This window comes from Diceros bicornis, chromosome 11 (genome assembly GCF_020826845.1).
Source record: "Diceros bicornis minor isolate mBicDic1 chromosome 11, mDicBic1.mat.cur, whole genome shotgun sequence".
NCBI lineage: Eukaryota > Metazoa > Chordata > Mammalia > Perissodactyla > Rhinocerotidae > Diceros > Diceros bicornis.
Window position 1 is genome coordinate 58,105,723 of NC_080750.1, and position 19,450 is coordinate 58,125,172.

Sequence of the window (19,450 nt, forward strand, 5' to 3'; positions counted from 1 at the left end):
CTAAATCATTGAAAAATAACATTGGGGGCCGGCCCAATGGTGTAGTGATTAAGTTCACACACTCCACTTGGGCAGCCTGGGGTTCAGGGGTTTGGATCCTGGGCGTGAACCTACACACAGCTCATCAAGCCATGCTGTAACAGCGTCCTACATCCAAAAAAGGTAGAGGAAGATGGGCACAGATGTTAGCTCAGGGCTAATCTTCCTCAAGCAAAAAGAGGAAGATTGGCAACAGATGTCAGCTCAGGGTCAATCTTCCTCACCAAAAGAGAAACAAACAGACAAAATCATAGAGTAGATAATCTTTTAAAGTAAAGTGGCATTTATGCAAGTTTGAAACTTGGCCTGATGTATCTGGAGTTTAACTCCTTTCAGTAGTAGTTAGTTTAGAAGAGTTGTCCAAAATTTAAATATCTAAAGAGGCAGTTTGGAACCACTAACCCATGAGAGAAACCAGCTGGAAATGTGGCCAAAGGAGAGTGCATGACTTCTAAAGTGTGGTGACAACTCAGTGCTCAACTCCTTGTACGAAATATTAGCCTATGTTAGCTCTGTTGTCCCATTCTTCTGGAAAATTCCATATCAATATTTAAATGAATTCTCCACCTATTTAAATGTCATCAAGATAGCCAATTCCAATTTTTTTAAAAAAAGACGTGAGCTGGTTAAACAAAATCAGCATCTTTAGATCATCAGTTTGCAAGATTGGTTTAGAAAAAAAACTGGAAAACACCTTGATTATGGACTTCTAGCTTTCAGAACTGTCAGAAAATAAATTTCTGGTGTTGAAGCCACCCAGTCTGTGGTATTTTGTTATGGCGGCCCTAGCAAACTAATACACCAAGCAAAATTATCTTTGATAAGTATTCCAATTCTTAAAAACAGATATTCTAGGTAAACAATCTCCTTTTGTGTAAAATAATTTAAACATTTCCTTTATCCATTTAAATACACTTATTGCATTTTTCCTTTCTTCTATTTTGTTTGGCCAGAAAGAAACATTCATTAAGTATATTGCCAATATTCATTTGTATTGTATTGCTTTACTGAAAAATTGTTTTAATATTATTTAAGCAAAAATATTCTACTGAGTAATATTTTCTTCAGACACAATTTTCAAGTAGCAACATCAATAGCTAAGGGTATAACTTGGTGCAATACGTGTTCAATAGGGCACCAAGATTGCCTACTAGAAAAGTTTTAACCGGCCTAAATGAATATATTGTCTTCCTTAGACCATATAAATATTATTCACAATTACCAAATAACACAATTGTCTATGCAAACAAAACTAATATGGTTGAAGTTTGTATGGTTATAATACTTATCTGTTAAGAAGAGTTTGTTGTTTAGTATTACAAAATCATACATAGAAGGGATCACATAGGAATACATACTTCAGTCTTATTTTCTTGGGAAATATATGTGATACACAAAATAGGCCATATTCTTTGTAAATATTTTAAAACCAGACCAATTTATAACTGACTGTTTATCTTCCAGACATAATTATGCTCTATATGGTTAAATTTTGAAGGTAGATAAGAAAATAAATATGAAAATATAATGAAAAACAATAATAGTTTGAATTGTTTACACAGTGGGAAAGAGAATAAAACCATGACAAAAGCATGTAGGCCATATAATCCATCCTTCTAAAGGAGCCAATATTGAATCTCCGTGGTCGTCAATTTCAGTATTGAGCTTCATAAACTTAAAAAAATCTTAAATTTTAAAGTTCAACAGGATATGAGATAGCATCTAATATGAATATTATATTTTTCGGAATGGAGATAAGAGCAGAAATATTTGCCTTAACACAAAATGCAAAGCTAATGGAGCTAGAACCCAGGTCTGCTGAGTCGTAGTCTGGCACTTTGCTTGTAATATAATAGACTCTTATAATTTGTTTCTTGTACTCGTCTGCCTTTTTTCAAAACCCCTTCAAACTAACACCAATCTGCCAAAATTCCACTGATACTAAACCATGTAATGTCCCCTGGATTCTGTTTTACTTATTTGTCTGACATAAAACAAAGAGATATAGTATACATTCTAATTATTTTGCAAATAAGGAAAAAAAATAAGAAAAATGTATATTTTCAATAAAAATAAGATATGTTTAATAAATATAAAATTAACATTATCTTATTGCAGAAAATTTGGAAAATACTGAAGAATAAATCCAAGAATATAATTGAAAAATACTGAAAAGTAAATTCCTCAGTAGAGTAAAAGAAAAACACTCCATAGTAACAGCATACATTGATATATTTTCTATTTTTTAAAATTAAACATTTACATAGTGGCATATCATTATATGATTTTTAACTGCAAAATCAGCATGTTTTATATGTAGAGAATGATGTTTTAAAATATACACATAGCATAATGGTGTAGGGATTTTATTATAGCATCAATATATTTAAAGACTTCAGCTTAAATATCTTCATACCCTTCCAACTTTCAGATCTAAAACATATTAATATTATCTTTTGTTAAATATGTGATGCTTTTCACCATATTTTTTATTTTACAATTTTTTACCTTGGCATTTAAAAAAAGAAAATTCAGAAACTCATCATGTACTAGAGTACTGAGTAAGAACATATCTATATTTATTATCCTTACTTCCCTGATTAATTCCTATGGTTAAAATGCACATATTTTACATGTTTGGTAATATTGCCAAATTCCTTTCCAGGAAGGTAATATCAGTAGACTCATCCACCACCAGTGTATGCAAGTATTTGATTCATTATGCTCTTACCAGGATGGGTGATCAAAATTGGCCACCTCAAAATGTATCTCTTTGGTTAAAGCCAAGAGACTCTGAAAGAAACTTTGACCTTCCCCCTAACTGCCTAAAAAAATTTAAGATAGAAGGCCTGTCCCCAGGGCAGGCCATCACCATAGATAACTCTGGGTATTGGTAGACTATAAGGGTCCTTGCTAAACCCATTCTTATCAAAGTTCTGTCTACCAAATATTTGCTTTTTCATTTCCATGTGAATTGCCTTCCTCCCCTTTGAAGTCCCAACCACTACCCCCAACATCCTCCTTTGTCTTTAGCTGTAGATGGTGTTTAAGGTGGTGGCTTCGGCTATTCTGGCTGAGTTACTCAGATTTCCTGGGTTTCTCTCATGTATACATGTTATAAAGCTTTGTTTGATTTTCTTCTGTTATTCTGTCTCATGTCAATTTAATTCTTAGACCAGCCAGAAGAACTTAGAGGGTAGAGGAATTGTCTTCTTCCCCTACGTCAGCTTGCATGTTGTTTACAAAAACAAGAAAATAAAAAACAAAAACAAATTCTGGTCTCAGATTGATTTTAGTTTCGATTTTTTTGTGCAGTTTTCTTGTAGTTCTTTCATATTTTAGTCGTGTTTCATTTTATCATATGATAGTTTTATCTAAGTTTATTTTCTCTTTGTGTTATTTATTTCTACCTTACCCATCTGTAGAATCTAGGTCTTGTCACATAGTATGGATTGTGTAAGAGTTTTCTAAAATTTCCTTATGGATCCTGTGATGAATAATTTTTTTCCCTATGTCTTGCATCTGAAGCTTTGGGATGACGGTTCATCTTCTAACTATATTCCATAGAGCAAAGAGCTATTTCCTTTCTATTAAATCAGACTGGAATCAGTAGAGAGCTATCCATTCACTACTCAAAGGGGATATGGATTTGATCTAATTTATTAGCTGATTTTACTTTAGACAACTGTATTTCTTGGCTATCTGCTGGAGGATGGATTGACATATTCAATTCCTAGGCTAATTTCCAGAAATTCTGTTCTTTGCTGTCCTACTACTACTCAGTTTCCAAAAAAAAATGATCTAAATTTACCTTCTTGTAACGCTGCAATAACTTTCATAAGAAACAACTGGAAAGTTATATCTGTTGTTTGACATATATATATATGTACTTCTCTTAAGTATTGTACCCAGTGTAATGAACCATTTATATTGATTATCATCTTTAACCAAATAACCAACTTATTTTCTCTCCAGACGTAGGAGAAAACTGGAGTACAGTTTAGCTGTTTCTTCACTATGCTATTCATTTCATACTATTTTAAGAAATTTGAGTGATAAACATATATAAATTATATATGTATATGTACATATATAATATGCAAAGTAATTTGCATGTTTTAATCTATTATAAGAAATTAGAGTAAATTAGTAAATTCAAATTATATTTGGTGACAAGTGCCTTATATCAGTTTCTTACTTAGAAATCATCCAGACATGCAAAAATTATTTATTAATTAATGAAATCTTTTCTCTGAGTTCTTAAAATTAGTTAAAGTTCTGGAAATTATAATTTTAGCTAACACATTATATTCATATTATTAGTAGCATTATAAGAATTTTCAATTTACAATAGTCTTGCACAAAGCATAATACTGTGATGACATTATTTTTATATGGTAATCTAAATTTTAAAGACCCTGATTCATGCCCAAAATTAAAAAGAACGTCATACTTTTTTTTGTTTTGTTATCTTGTTTTTTTTTTTTCTTGTTACCAAGGCTTTTCTTCTTTATCTTTTAACTGTAGTAACAAGGGCTATTATGTAAATACTATTTTCACTATCCACGAAAAAAACACAAGCCCTTGAATATATTTTCTTTCTTTTATTTAAACATTATGAATGCTTATCTGGACTAAATATCCCTAGAGTGCTCACATAATGACAGAAGTTTATTTTTTTTCTGATTAATTACTCTTTAAAGTTTACTAAGAGAGGAAAAAAGAGAAACAGAAGAATAAAAAAGACAACATAAGTGAGAGAGTCAGCTTCAAACAAATATGAAACTATTACTATAAAAGAGAAATTATTTTCCCTCTGCGAGTTGAAGGGAGAAACTTCAGAGTGAAGAAAATGAATTTGGACACACACACCCACGAATGAGAAACATTACAGATGTTTTAAATAATAACTCAGTTTATTGACAATTATCAAGTTGTATGATTAAAAAAATCATCACTTGGGGCTGGTGTGGTGGCATAGTGGTTAAGTTTGTGCGCTCCGCTTCAGCAGCCTGGGGTTCACAGGTTCAGATCCTGGGCGTGGACTTACTCAGTGCTTATCAAGCCATGCTGTGGCAGCATCCCACATATAAAGTAGAGGAAGATGGGCACAGATATTAGCTCAGGTCCAATCTTCCTCTGCAAAAAGAGAGAGATTGGAAGCAGATTTTAGCTAAGGGCTAATCTTCCTCACCGAAAAATAAAACAAAATAAAACTTCATCATTTATTAATTCCTGAAGTAAGAAAACAAAGAGGGGAGTGTCTCCTACGTTAAACCAGTGATCTCTTTCCTTTCAACAGGCAAGATATTCTTCTCTGGAGGGTGGCTTACTTTTTTTTTGACCTTTTTTTTTTGAAATTAATATCATAATAGTTTATAACATTGTGAGATTCCACTTGTACATTATTATTTGTCAGTCACGATATAAATGCACCCCTTCACCCCTTGTGCCCAACCCCCATCTCCCTTCCCCCTGGTAGTCACCAAAGTATTCTCTCCGTCCATGTGTTAGTTTATATTCCACATATGAGAGAGGTCATACAGTGTTTGTCTTTCTCTATCTGGCTTATTTCACTTAACATATAACCTGAAGGGTGCCTTACTTTTTTGTTTGAAAGCATCTCTCAAATGAAGATTGCTTTTCATGTCAAAATTGTACGAAAGTAGCCACTTTAGTTCTAAATTGTTACTGTCAACATTTTGGCAGGTAGAGAAATAGACATAAATGTTAATGTGTTGGTGAGAAATCCTAAAGGGAGCAGGGGATTAGCCTGGGGAGGCAGTTTTATCTTAAAAGGACCCAGAAGAACCACAAAAGTCTGTAAAGATATGCAACCTCCAGTCTCTAGAACTTAGCCAAAGTCTGTCAGCTAGCACATCAAACAAAACTAACCCCAAACTAATAGGCGTCAGTGAAATGTCAGTGCACAATTCAGCATGAACTAACCTTCCAGCCATAAGCACAGTGATGCCTTGAACAGATAGACCCAGGATCCTAGATGTGCTCACTCTACTTACTTGAGAGTCCCAGTCCAAGGCAGCAAGGGTCTTGAAGGAATCTTAGAAAACCCCCACCTCTGTTCATGACCTCCAGCCAAAGGTCACTAGGAATATACCTGTAGTCAAACAAATTGGGTTTATTGGCTCACTGCAGCCAGGGAAAATGTACAAGAATTTGCAAAATGCCCCAAGGTGGGAGTAATTCTTTCTTTGAGATTGTTGCCTTGCATTTTATGTGAAAATGGAAATGTGCAATAAAAATATTGCAAATTGCTCATTTCTATCATATAGGCATCAAGGACCTATTTGTGGAACAGATAATTAATGCAAGTAAGTGTGAACTTGAGCAGGTGACATAAACCCAAAAATGTGAGAGCCAGCATTGCCATATCCAGGTGGTAGTAGTCTCAACCTATTTTAAGTGTCTCTATTCTAAGGTATTTGGAGGCCTAGCAGACAGGTTACTAGTTACTGTTTTTTTTTTTCTTCAACAAATTTCTAGCATTTCTAGCAAATGTGGGTCTAAATAGTTTATATACTGTAGAGAACTGTGGGATGTCTCAGTAAAGTACTATTAGAAAGGAATGAGAGACTGAACATGTAAATGGACAATAGCCAGACCGTATACAACAATAGAACCTGACCCACAATTGCAGTAAGCAGGAAACCAACCCACTGTCTACAATAACCAGTCCAGGAAGCCAGTCTACTGTAAGTCAGATGTATAGGAAGTCAAAACACTGTCTTTAGCAATAATCCAGAAAGCCAAACAATAACCCCTGTAGCACTTGGTCCAAATGGACAGGACTTGCTGATAACTGACAGCTTTCCTGATTTCTGTCCCTGCTTCCAGTTTAGGACCAACTAGAGAAAGTCAAATATGTACCTCTAGCCAATCACATAGGATGCCCCGCTTCTAGTTAGCTGGCCTACAGCTTCCCCATGCTAACAGCTTCCACCAGGGCATATCTGAAGCCTTACTTTTTTTCTACTATAAAGCTCTCCTACTCATCTGCCTGCCTTTGAGTCTTTGCCAGAACACAAATGATGGTGGCTGACTCCTTTGCTATATAGCAAACTCTAAATAAATAGCTTTTGGCTTGTTCTCATTTGATTGGCCCTCGCTTGTTTCCGTAGGAACTATAAAAAAGAAATTAGGGCCGGCCCCGTGGTGTAGCGGTTAAGTGCATGTGCTCTGCTGCTGGCGGCCTGGGTTCGGTACCCGGGCACACACCAATGCACCGCTTGTCAAGCCATGCTATGGCGGCATCCCATATAAAGTGGAGGAGGATGGGCATGGAGGTTAGCCCAGGGCCAGTCTTCCTCAGCAAAAAAAAAAGAGGAGGATTGGCAGATGTTAGCTCAGGGCTGATCTTCCTCACAAAAAAAAAAAAAAAGAAAGAAAGAAATTAATGTAGAATTTGACCTTAGGGTAGGTGATTGGGGAAGAGTTCAAGGAGGTAGAACTCTTGGATTGTATGAAGTGGAGGTAATTCTATTATTATTAGGTGCCTTAATTACACCTAGAAGGAAATAGGGCTAAATCTGTAATTGGTAAAGAAGCAAGAATCATATTAGCTAGAAAAGGGAGCTGTTTGGTCATTTTTATTGTTTTCAAAATGTCTGGGCTTTGCTATGAATAAAGAATTGTGTTTTCTGTCTTGGCCCATCACAGTAACACAGTGGCTTTGTCTGCTTTTGGTGTTGAGTGAAATGGTGTTCAGTATAGAATATATGTCCTAACTGTAATAGCCAAGCCAGCAACACCAAGGCCTGGCTGATGGTGCCAGGGCAGGTCCTGGTTATTAAGCTACTTTTCACTTTCTTCAGAGTAAATGATTTTGGGAAGAAGTCTTCCCTAAAAGCAAGTGTTATGCAATATAGACTTGGCTACCCTGTTTTCTTTGGCAGAGTTTGTATCTCTGTGATAAGGAAGGATAGTCTAAGATAGATCAAATATCTTTCGACCTCCCCCACCAGGCTTCTAATTATCTTTTTAAATATTCAAATAGCAGAACTACTATCACCATCACTAATAATAGTAATAATTATAATCAAATCATGTGCCTACTCTTTTATTTCGCCATACATTTTCATTAATTCTTAGAAATTCTACATAAATTGTGGCTAAAGTGAGAAAATGAGACCTAGAATATTCTGCTGTTTGTGAATTGTTTTTCTTTTTTCTTCTGCTGTGTCTTCCTGCTTCAGGGTAATTTATCAGTAATTTGGGAGAAACTTCATCAGGGACTTATATAAGATGCTATTTTAAACCTAAGCTCTATGCCCTCCTTTCTCCATATGCTTTGTAAAACTTTTAAAAGCTATTGGTAGTTAAGAGCTATTTCGAGGTAGGTGGATAAACCATAGAATAATTAAAAAGCTGAAAGACTGCAGGTATTGGATCTAAAAAAAAAAGGACAGAGGTTAAAATTTTTGAGTCACATTTATGCATCCATATCCTTCACAGCTTTATTATATATATATGGCTATGTGAAGTCTTCTCCTCTTTGCTGAGTCGCTCGAGTCTCTAAGAAGGACAGAAATCAGCAACAGGGAGAAGATGTTTTCAAGAAACAAAATGAAACATATTTATTTAAAATGATGAGATGCCATGAAACACTGAGATCTTTTTATGAACAATCACATGATTTTAAAAAATTACAACTGAATGCCAACCTACAGAGCCTCCATTCTTTATCTACATCAGCAGATGAAGAACACCCCGGGCTCAGTCAGATTCATTGCTAAATAATCTTCCTTTCCTGGAAAGATGAAATCGAACAGAAACGTGAACAATGGGGTCAATGAATAACAACTCTATCTCTCTTTAGCATTCATACTGAAAAGATGCCAACTCTTTACAGTGACATGTTAAAATATGACTGAATAATGTATTGGGCATGATACACTTTATTAGAACCCATCCCCAGTAAGCATAAAATGGCGAGCTGCAAAATTGTCATCATCTTTGCCCACCACCCAAATAAAGTGAAGTTTGCATACAGATTTAGGATGACTGTAGAGCATTAGAACCTTTTTTTAGAACTCCGTTATACAGACTTTTTCTTTCCCTATGGAGATCATTTAAATCTATCACTCTAAATTCCTGAGTAAATAGAATATCTTTAGCAATGCTTTTCCCTCACCTGTGTTTTGCAGTTTGTTGATTCCAAGTGTGTAATTTCTGTAGTTATTTGGGAAATAACTTCGTGGTTGCTACACAGCAGTTCTCAGTGGTTATAAATCAATTCCTTAAAGCAATTAATTAAAAAATTTAAGGCAGTTAATCCAGCCTAAGGCCTCCAAACTCATGGATCACCAGCTGGGTTTATGGAAGCCATCTGGCATATACTGATTTTTCTTTTTTCCTTTTTAAGAGTTGCAGCATAGATGTTCAATCAAGGTCTTTCTTTGAAAGATTCAGGACACAGCATCTCACTCCAAAAGCCATCTGAATGTAGGTTTATAGATATGCATAAAGAGTTAGGATAATAAATTTCATTTGGGGAATAATATTACATGTTATACTTGGGAAAAATGTCGTTTTGTGTATGTCCCTTCAACTACCCCTCCTTATCCATTTTTCTAAGTCTCAGAAAAGTTCACATTTTAATTCAGAAATTCTCAAACCTGTAAGACCCAATGACACTTTTTAAGAACAAAAGTTTTACAGCATTGTTTCCTATGTTAAAATAAAATTTATAGATTCTGTAGCTTACCTATATAAGGAACATAAACCAAGACAGTGCCATAAATGTAAGGGAGATATTAAAACAATAATAAATAATAGTGTTCAGTGTAAACTTGTGAGACATAGTTACATTGGAAGTCATATTGAAGCGCTGAAATGCTTCCAATTTGACATAGAATCACTATGAATGATGCAAATACAGAAAGATACTCTAATAGAAAGATTCTTTTTTGTTTTTGCTGAGGAAGATTCTCCCTGAGCTAACATCTGTTGCCAGTCTTCCTCTATTTTGTATGTGGGTCGCCACCACAGCCTGACTGCTCGCTAGCGGTGTACGTCCATGCCCGGGAACCAAACCTGGGCCGCCAAAGTGGAGCACGCCAAACTTGACCACTAGGACACAGGGTCGGCCCCAAAAGACTCCATTTTTTTTGTGTGTGTGTGAGGAAGACCAGCGCTGAGCTAACCTCCAATGCCAATCCTCCTCTTTTTGCTGAGGAAGATTGGCTCTAGGCTGACATCCATGCCCATCTTCCTCTACTTTATATGCAATGCCACCACAGCAAGGCTTGACAAGCAGTGCATCAGTGTGCACCCAGGATCCGAACCTGCGAACCGTGGACCACTGAAGCAGAGCACATGCACTTAACCGCTACGCCACCGGGCTGGCCCCAAAAGACTCCATTTTTGATGTTAGCAAGATGACAATTTTCAAGTTGCCACGCCCCCCCTTCCTCTATATTTAAGTAATTGGATCAGAAACTCCCCCACCCACTCCCTCTGCACACCTGCATCCTCTGTCTCGGGTCACAGGTGGAAATTCAAATCACAGTAGAGCACCCCACCCACTATATCCTATAATCATAATAAAAACTCCAAGACACCCATCTCCTCTTCTTGTTTCTCTCTAGGCACAACCTGAGCCCTTTTCCTTGGGATTATCCACTTCCTATTTACCATGTGAGTAATAAACTTTATTTCACATCCAGGGGTATCTGTGTGTCACTAGACCAGACATTCGTAAATCTTGGGGTAGGGGGAACAGTGGTTCCCTGTATCCAGCAGGGGATGCTAGGTGCCCAAATAGCAAAAAGATACAATTGTGTATTATTGGTGATTTAAATACTAAAAGTCACTGTTTTACCATTGTAGATATGGATTTTTTAATGATAAATAAGATTTAATAAAGTTTGAAGAAAAAATACAATCTTCCCCTGATTTACCTATTACTTCTCTATTAGAAAATATTGAAAATAGCTAAAACTTGTAGTGCGTTTATTGTCTGTCAAGCACTGTTGTAGTTTCTTGACATTTACTCATCACAACAACCTCTGGTGTTATCATCACAGTTTTACAAATAGAGAAACCACAGCGCAGGAGGATGAGTAACTCATCCAAGGTCACACAGCAAGTGGCAGATCCAGAATTTAACCCTAGTAATCAGCTCTGGAGTCCTTGCTTTTAATCAATATCCTATGTTGGTTCTTAGATACTTTTCATTTATGGGAAATACAGTTAGATGCCAGTCTCAGGTAATGAAGTACAAAGAAGTTTTCCCTCCGCACGTCTTTGGCAAGAGAATCAACAGTTGTACAGGATGCAGGACAGTCTTCAATACTTCATATTGCAGGACCAGGGCCAGCTAACTGCCCTTTGGACCTCATTCACCTGACACCATCCCATCCCATACCTACTATAGTTGTGAAACCAAAAACACCACCAAGAATTCACAAAATGTCCAAAGGTGGGAGTAGTTCCTCCATTGACATTATTGCTTTACTTTTTATATGAAAAATGAAAGTGTGGGATAAAAATATTACAGATTGCCCATTTATATCATATAAAGCATCAAGAACCTATTTGTAGGACAGACAATGAATAGAAGGAGGTAAGTGTGACCTTGAGCAGGTCACGTAAATCCACAGCATGTAAGCCAGCATTACGTATGGAGACAGTGGCAGTTTTATGTTTTCTAAGTGTCTACACTCAGAGCGTTTGAGGCTTAGAAGACAGGTGGTGGTTGAGAACTAGATGTTGTTTTTTCACTTAACAACATCCCCAGCGTTTCGTTATTAAATGTCAGTCTAGTTTAGAGAGCTGTTTTTATCTAAGTAATTTTTCGTCTCACATTTCTACTCTTCCAAGTCAGTAAGCTCTAAACAAAAGGCCTCAGGGATTGATAAAGCAACTTAATATTCTTTCTTATTTTGCACTTATTTAAGCTTCTGATCAAAGCATCTATATTTGAAATGTCCAAAGCAATTAATTCCAAATAGCTTCAGAGATTTATTTTTTAATTTCAGAATTCTCCAGAGATTTTGTTGTCTAAAGTCATAAAAATGAGACTATGACTAAGTCAAGTTTACCAAGACGTATTTGTGAAGTGCCTATTTCTCCATGCATTTTTGCTATGCAGGACGAAATATATTGACAGCTCATAAAATATTTAAGTCATAACAAAAGCAGAGGTTAGTTTTTTTAACAGCTTTATTGAGATTTTTTAATGTTAATGCTAATATTTTCTCTTTCTTTTTTTCTGGTTTTTTTTTTTTCTATAGAGTTTTGCATCTCTTTTAACAAAACTGTTATTTGTATTTTTGCTATTAAAATTTGACACAGTAAAGTCTGAGTTGCTCTTATACCTTACAAAACATTTTTAAAGTCTTATACTAACCCTCCATCACAATGTTTGACCTTTGGGAGGAATAGAATTTTTCTTTGGCTTTTGAATTCATTTGGAAATGAGTCTCTGCATTCTAATACAATCAATGAATCACTGAAGAGATACTAGAGGAACCAGAGAATGCATCAAGAATTATTTATGAGTAATTCAAAAGCTCGTAGGTACACAGTTTCAAAGTTTGGAGTAATAAATACGGTATTTATCAGTAATGTTTTCATGCCAATGGGATAGAAATCATTGAGTAAAATCCCATTGCAAACATCAGTTCTCAGCTTCCGTTAGGAAAATGCTGAGCATTTCATTTCCCAGCTCGAGTCAATTTTAATGATATTCCCAAGATCAACTTCCTGTCAGAAGATGCTATAGAAAAAGCAAGGCAACAAAGGCAAATTCTTCTCAATGGGAAATTATCCTCAAAGAGACACCATGTGAACTCGATGAATAATAACTTTTCACTTTGCAATGTTGGACTTTGAAGTAGTGATGAACAACAAAATACAAGAATAAAAAATAGGGACAATTATTTCTCCCATGTAAGTTTCTTTTTCTCTTTTAAATAATTTCCTTTTTAAGTTTTTTTTCATTGAACAACTTAAAATGCAAACTGTTTCCTAGTTTAGTTGAAAGAGACTGAACTAGAACTCCAAAGCACTGAGTTTCAGTTTCAGTATTGTTAGGAGATCTGTCAACTATTTTAGTTCTTGGGAGCTACGTGCACAAGCTTTATGAGAAGTGAGGTTCACCAGATAGGGTTTTTAATTTACTTTTGGTGGAGTTCCCTGATGGGCCATGGTGGGGGTCGAGGGCGAGAGTGTAGTGGTTTGGGTAGCATGATTCTTAGTTTTTCACCTTTGTTTCAAACAATAGATTTGCCTATATCTCTTTTATGTGGTGGACTGCTGTATAAGCTTTGATTAAAAGCAGGCATTGAAGCAGGTAATTTACTTCTCTTTTACACAAAAGTTTGTGGGTGATTTTTCTCTAACAGTTCTTGAAAATGAGAATAATAATTCTGAATTTCTTTCCCAGAAGTAAAGAGGTTTAATCAATGAAAACAGAAGGGTCCAGTTCAAGAGGAAAGAGTATCACTGTGTAATGACTTTTTATGGCTTTGTGGTAGGGGCACATCAATGTTTCTCAGTGGATGCAGAAGCCCAGAGTGGGTTTTGCTATGTGGGTGATGGTGGGTGCTGATATAAACAATTTGTCAGCTGGTTCAGCTCAGACTGAAACTGCTCCTCTCACTAGACTCCAGACACAAATTTTGAAGATGTAAAGTACCAAGGGCTTATGTGACTAGGTGTCTGCCAGTACATTACCCCAGACCTTCACTTCCAACTCGGCATTGCCTTTAGCCTTCTTTGTATACTGTGTTTCTACTTTGAGATTCAAAATAATAGTGGTTCCAGGTGCAGCATTTTCCTCCTTTTTCACAAAAGGGAACTTGACTTTGATAAGAACCAAGGAGAGCATCAGAGATAAAGCAGGTTTGGCCAAATAGTAGCATGTAAGAGTATAAGAGGGTGCTAGAAGGAAGGTAGAGCCACTATAAGCCTTTTGCAACTCCGCAGAATATATCATAGGTACAAAGAGAACTAGGGATTCCAAAGGAGAAGAGTAAATCACAAGATATTCACCATGACACACTGCAGAGATTTGTTTCTATTCTTTGCCATTTCGATATTTATGGTTTCACAATTAATTTAATTCTCTGTACTGTGTGTGTGTTTATCCCCTTATCCTTCTGCTCTCTTGCCATTTCCCCAGTTTAAGTAGTAGCAACAACTCAGTGAAGCAAGTTGCTCAAGTGCAAGATGAAAATATCACTCACATATTAAAAAGTGGGCATTTACACACTCAAAGCTGAGATATGGGCTGGAGGTAGGATATGCAGACAAGAAATAAAGGAATGACTTATATTACAGAGGAAGCAAGTTGACTCTTCAAAGTCTAGTCAGCGGGAGCATGGGGTGTCAGGAAAGGATCTTGGCAGGGAGAGGAGGTGAAGCATCTTCTGGAAATTAAATGAAAAACACTTTTTGTGAAGACTTCAAGTAAGAATGCCCCACCACCCCTTAAATGAGCCCACTAATCACAGACTGAACAGAGGATGGGGGCCCTGGATAATCTCTGTTATCGAGAGGGCTCAAAGAGAAAACCTTTTCCTGGATATACTCAAACTGTGCTGAACTTTTGAAATTTCCCCATAATCTGGAACTGCTTTGCATGCACAGCCTTGGTGGTTCCAACCCCTTCGGTATAGGTTATCTTTCATTTAACAGACAAAGACAAATGTTGAAAATTGGAAAAGTGCTTAAAGTAAATGAAATGTGCTGATATTTGGGGCAAAGCTATTATGAAAAGTACATTCTCTCTTTGGAGGTATATTAAAAATAGAGTTGCATCACCCTAAAGGATACATTTTGCTTGACAAGTAACAACATTAGTGTGCAAACAAGCCCAGCACATCCATTTGAAGTTTTGACTGACTTACATGTTCTAAATTTTTTGGCCTCAAAATAAGAGACTATATGGAAATATAGTTTACACAGTTATGAATTTGCTATAGTTATTTGGAGAAGTAAGATTCCAATGCACACACTGGTGGTGTAATCTTTCCAATTTTATTATTTAAAATAAACTACTCATAATTTTTAGTATAGCATTGGACACAGGAATTCTGACAGGAATTAAGACTATTTCCTCAAAATATGTTAAATAAATGTGACATTAAAACTTAAAGTAAAGCAACAGTTGAAGTGCTTACCATCAAATCTACAGATATAGTTTCATCTACTGTATTTAGAGTGTAGTCTGTCCTGTTAAAAGAGTTAACTCTATGTCTGTATTTTATTATTAAGCCTTCAATTTAAACATATACAGATGTCTTTCTGATTAATTGCAAAGCTTGAATTCGTAGGTCAATGTTCTACATGAGGAGCAGATTACTTTTAAACATTGTTAATTCACTATTGATCGCTGTTAAACTCTTTGGCACCAGTGGAGAAACTCCTTTGGAATAATTTATAAGTGTTTGTGTCTATTATGAACTTTCAAAAAATCCCTATTCTGCAACTGTTATGTTTGAGTTGCTGATGTCCCATATACCCTACCCGCACTCTACCCAGTGTTGGTATTTCAGTAGAACTTGCATCTTATTAATACTATGAATAGTAATTTTCAGTAGGATTAGTAAGAATTTGTTCATTTTAGACACTTTCTTTTTTAATGTGTATCTTTAGGCTATATCCTATTCACGGATGAATTTTTCATCCGTGAATTCCCACTCTAGGCTTTCTTTAGTAGAAAATAGCAATGGAGGATTATTTTTTTCACGTGAAAATGACTTAGTGATCTTTTCAAACTAGAATGCGTTATTATAGAGCCAACTTGGCTTTTCCTTCAACCGTAAGGCATTGATTACCTGTATATACTTAAGACTTCCTGCCACGACAAGGTGGCCTAAGAAATTGAATTGTCATAATAAAAAAAAATAACACTAATGCAATGACAATTATGAAATTATTCTCTATGAAACATACGTGTATTTTACTCTTGTGATTATGCTTTAATTAATAGATATAGTAACCATATACAAAAATTCAAAACAAATTAATATTCAATTAAAAATCTTGCAAAAGATACAGCATTTGTAAGTTAAATAAAAATGATGTTGGATTACCACTTAAATCACTATAGTAGTTGAGTTATGAATTAGAAGAATTAAAAATCAAAAAAATGATAGTTGTATAGAAATAATTTAAAATCAAAGGATGTAAACATACCCCAAAATTTGATGAAATATTTTACACAATGTTCTGAAATATTTTACAAAATATTCTGTCTTTTTTTACTATAATATTTTTATTATAAAAATTAATATGTAGGTATATCTGCTTCTGCTTTAGCAATTGTTTACATTAATGTCATTATCATGTACTTATTTATCCAAAGCAAAAATTTGGGAACAATTCTCCCCTTCAAAATGTGTTTTATTTTCCATGTTTGATCATTTTCCACGTTTATTGGTCTTCACTTCTCAGAGCTTCTCCAATCCATTTACTCTTTACTCCCACCACTGATAGTATTCTATGTCAGTCTCTAATCAACTATTGCTTCATCTGTGCAAGCATTTGCTAACCCTCCTCAACATTCTCAAAGCATCTTGGTATAAACCTCTAGTTCAGACCTTATCATATTGTGTGATAACTGTTCATATTTCTCACATTCTCACTAAATTATTACTTCCTGAAATGTAGGGATCAAGTTTTATTTACAAGCCCATTCCCAGTGTCTAGGACCTTTTAATTTTTCAAAAAACATTTGTCAAAATAATGTTAAAATATCTGTTAAGATCAGAATGAGAACAAAAGAAAAAAATTTCCAGATCAATTGAGTGGGGAAGTGTAAATTTCCAACGTAAGATCAACTGAAAAGAAGCCATTGGTTTTCTAGTCTGGCTTTAGACCTGTTGTAAAAAGACTTAACAGATTCAAGTAGGTTTGGAAGTAAGTGTTTTCACTGAGAATATGTAACCTGTGAGTGACAACATGTTAGCAGCTTGGAGTGTAAACAAAACAGAGAAATGGGATAATAACTTGATGGGGAAGCAAGAAGAGAAAATATGATTTTTACTTTGTGTGCTATCACCAATTCTGTCTAAAATTCTTATTGTTTGAGAAATTACAGAACTTGATTTAACTACATATTCTACTGAGAATCTCGAGTAAGCACTGTGCCTTTCATTATAATTTTTTCTTCAAAATCAGTTTGCTGTGTATGTACAATCTTAAGACATTGAATCTCCCTCTCACCTGCTATTGCTTTCACTAGTGATAGCAAAAAATTATTTATGAATGTGTCTAAATTCTTATGGAGGTATGGTACATTTTCCCATGCTGGAAAATCCATCCTACGTAGAATTTTGGAAATCTTATTAAGTAGATGTATCAACCATGGTAAATTATTAATCCAGTACGTGTGGAACCACATAACTAAATTCACAACATGCAAGACACCTGGATTTTAGGAAATATATTTCTCCATGCTCGAGGCACTTTTTTTTACACACTTTTCAAATTTGTCCTGGCTTTTACTTGAACAGTGTTTAAATATTCAGTGTGTTCCCCACACCAAAAAGAAGGGGTTTAACCCTATGGTTGAGGGTGGTTGAGCTGAGCATAGACCTAAACATAAGACTTAAAACTATGAAACTTCTAGAATAAAATTTAGGGGAAAATCTTTCTTACTGTTAGGTCAGGCGAATATTTCTTGGGACACAAAAATCACAAGCTATAAAAGAAAACAATAATAAATAAATCTAATCAAAACTAATGAGTATTGCTCCACAAAAGATGGTTAAAAAATTATAAGCAAACCACAAACTTGGAGAATATATTAGCAAAACACATATCTGATAAAGGACTTATATCCAGAATATACAATGTATACTTCCCACTCAATAATAAGAAAACAAATGACTTACTATTAAATTGGTAAAGCATCTGAACAAATACTTTACTAAAGTAGTTAAAAGAATAGCTAGTAAGTATATGGAAGCGCGGTCAACATCATTGGTCATTAAATACAAATTAAATTGCAAATTAAATGAAAATTAAATGCCATTATACACTGATTAGAGTAGCTCAAATTAAAAATCATGGCTCTAGCAAGCAACACATACTCCCATATATTGCTGGTGGGGACAAAAAAAATGATAAAGCCAATTTAGACAACAGTTTAGCAGTGCATTCCACAGTTAAACACACAATGACCACATGACTCAACGATTCCTCTTTTTGATATTTACCCAAGATTAATTAAAACATATATCCACACAAATACTCATAATCAAATTTTTATAGCATTCCATTCATATTCATCCCAAAATGAAAACAACTCAAATGTCCACCAACTCATGAATGGATAAAAAATGTGATGTATCTATTACAATTGAATGTTGTTCATCAGAAAAAAAGAAAACTATTGATACACAAAATAGCATGGATAAAACTCAAAAGCATTTTGTTTTGTGAAAAAAAAAGATACAGAGACGAATATATGCCTATGACTCCATTTATGTGAAATTCATTGAAAATCATAACTATAGTGCCAAAAAGCAGATTAGTCATCCCCAGGGGATGCATGGATTTACTGATCATGGCTATAGGGTGATGGTTATCCAACTGTATATATTTGTCAATCACCTTTGAATTATATGCTCAAAAAGAGAATATTTCCTTGTATGTAATTAAAACTCAATAAAGCTGTCTAAAAATAATTTTTAAATATATAGAAAAGATTGGTGAGCAAGAATCCCTTATTAACTTAGAATAATCAAATCAAACTTTTTATACAATTATTATTATTATTTTATAATTTACTATGTCTAATTTGTGAAGTAAAAAATGAGAACTCAATAACAGGACAAAATTACACACAGGATGATTAAAACAATGTAATTTTATATTCTATATATCATTCAAGAGTTGTACTGATATATTGCTTTTTGGCTTTGATAAATTAAATATTCACAATAAAATTTCTAAGATAACTAATAAATAATAGAAAAGGATTACATAATATAGCTACTATAACTTAAAAGAGACATTCAAGGAGGAAAATACAGAAAACCAAAAGCAGCAAGTGATATTTGAAAGAATCTGAATATTTCCATTATTAGAGTAAATTTAAGTGGACCAATTGTGCCAATTAAAAGACAAATATTATCAGATTATATATTAAAATCTAGTTATGTGCCATTTATAAGATACACACTAAAATCATAAAAGTATAGAAAGTTTGAAAATAAAGCATGGAAAAGACATACAAGGAAAATACAAAACAAAGCAAAACCAGAAACTCGAGGCTGTTACTTGGCAAAACATTGGATTAACTAATTAAGCAAATAATAAAAAATAGTCTAAAAATATATAAATTTTCAATAGATATACAATAGTAGAAAAAAATGACAAATTCACGATTACAGTATACAACTGCCTCATACCTCTCTTAATTATTTATGTTTTGCAG

General features: G+C 34.6%; 1 long non-coding RNA gene across 1 annotated transcript in view; it reads left to right on the top strand.

Moving 5' to 3' along the window:
* The window catches only part of LOC131411473 (uncharacterized), an 85,904-nt gene that overhangs the window by 20,245 nt on the left and 46,209 nt on the right, over nt 1–19,450 (top strand). Inside the window, exon 2 of the long non-coding RNA XR_009221570.1 lies at nt 10,647–10,695. This is a non-coding gene — a long non-coding RNA (uncharacterized LOC131411473). The remainder of the gene's footprint in view (nt 1–10,646; nt 10,696–19,450) is intronic.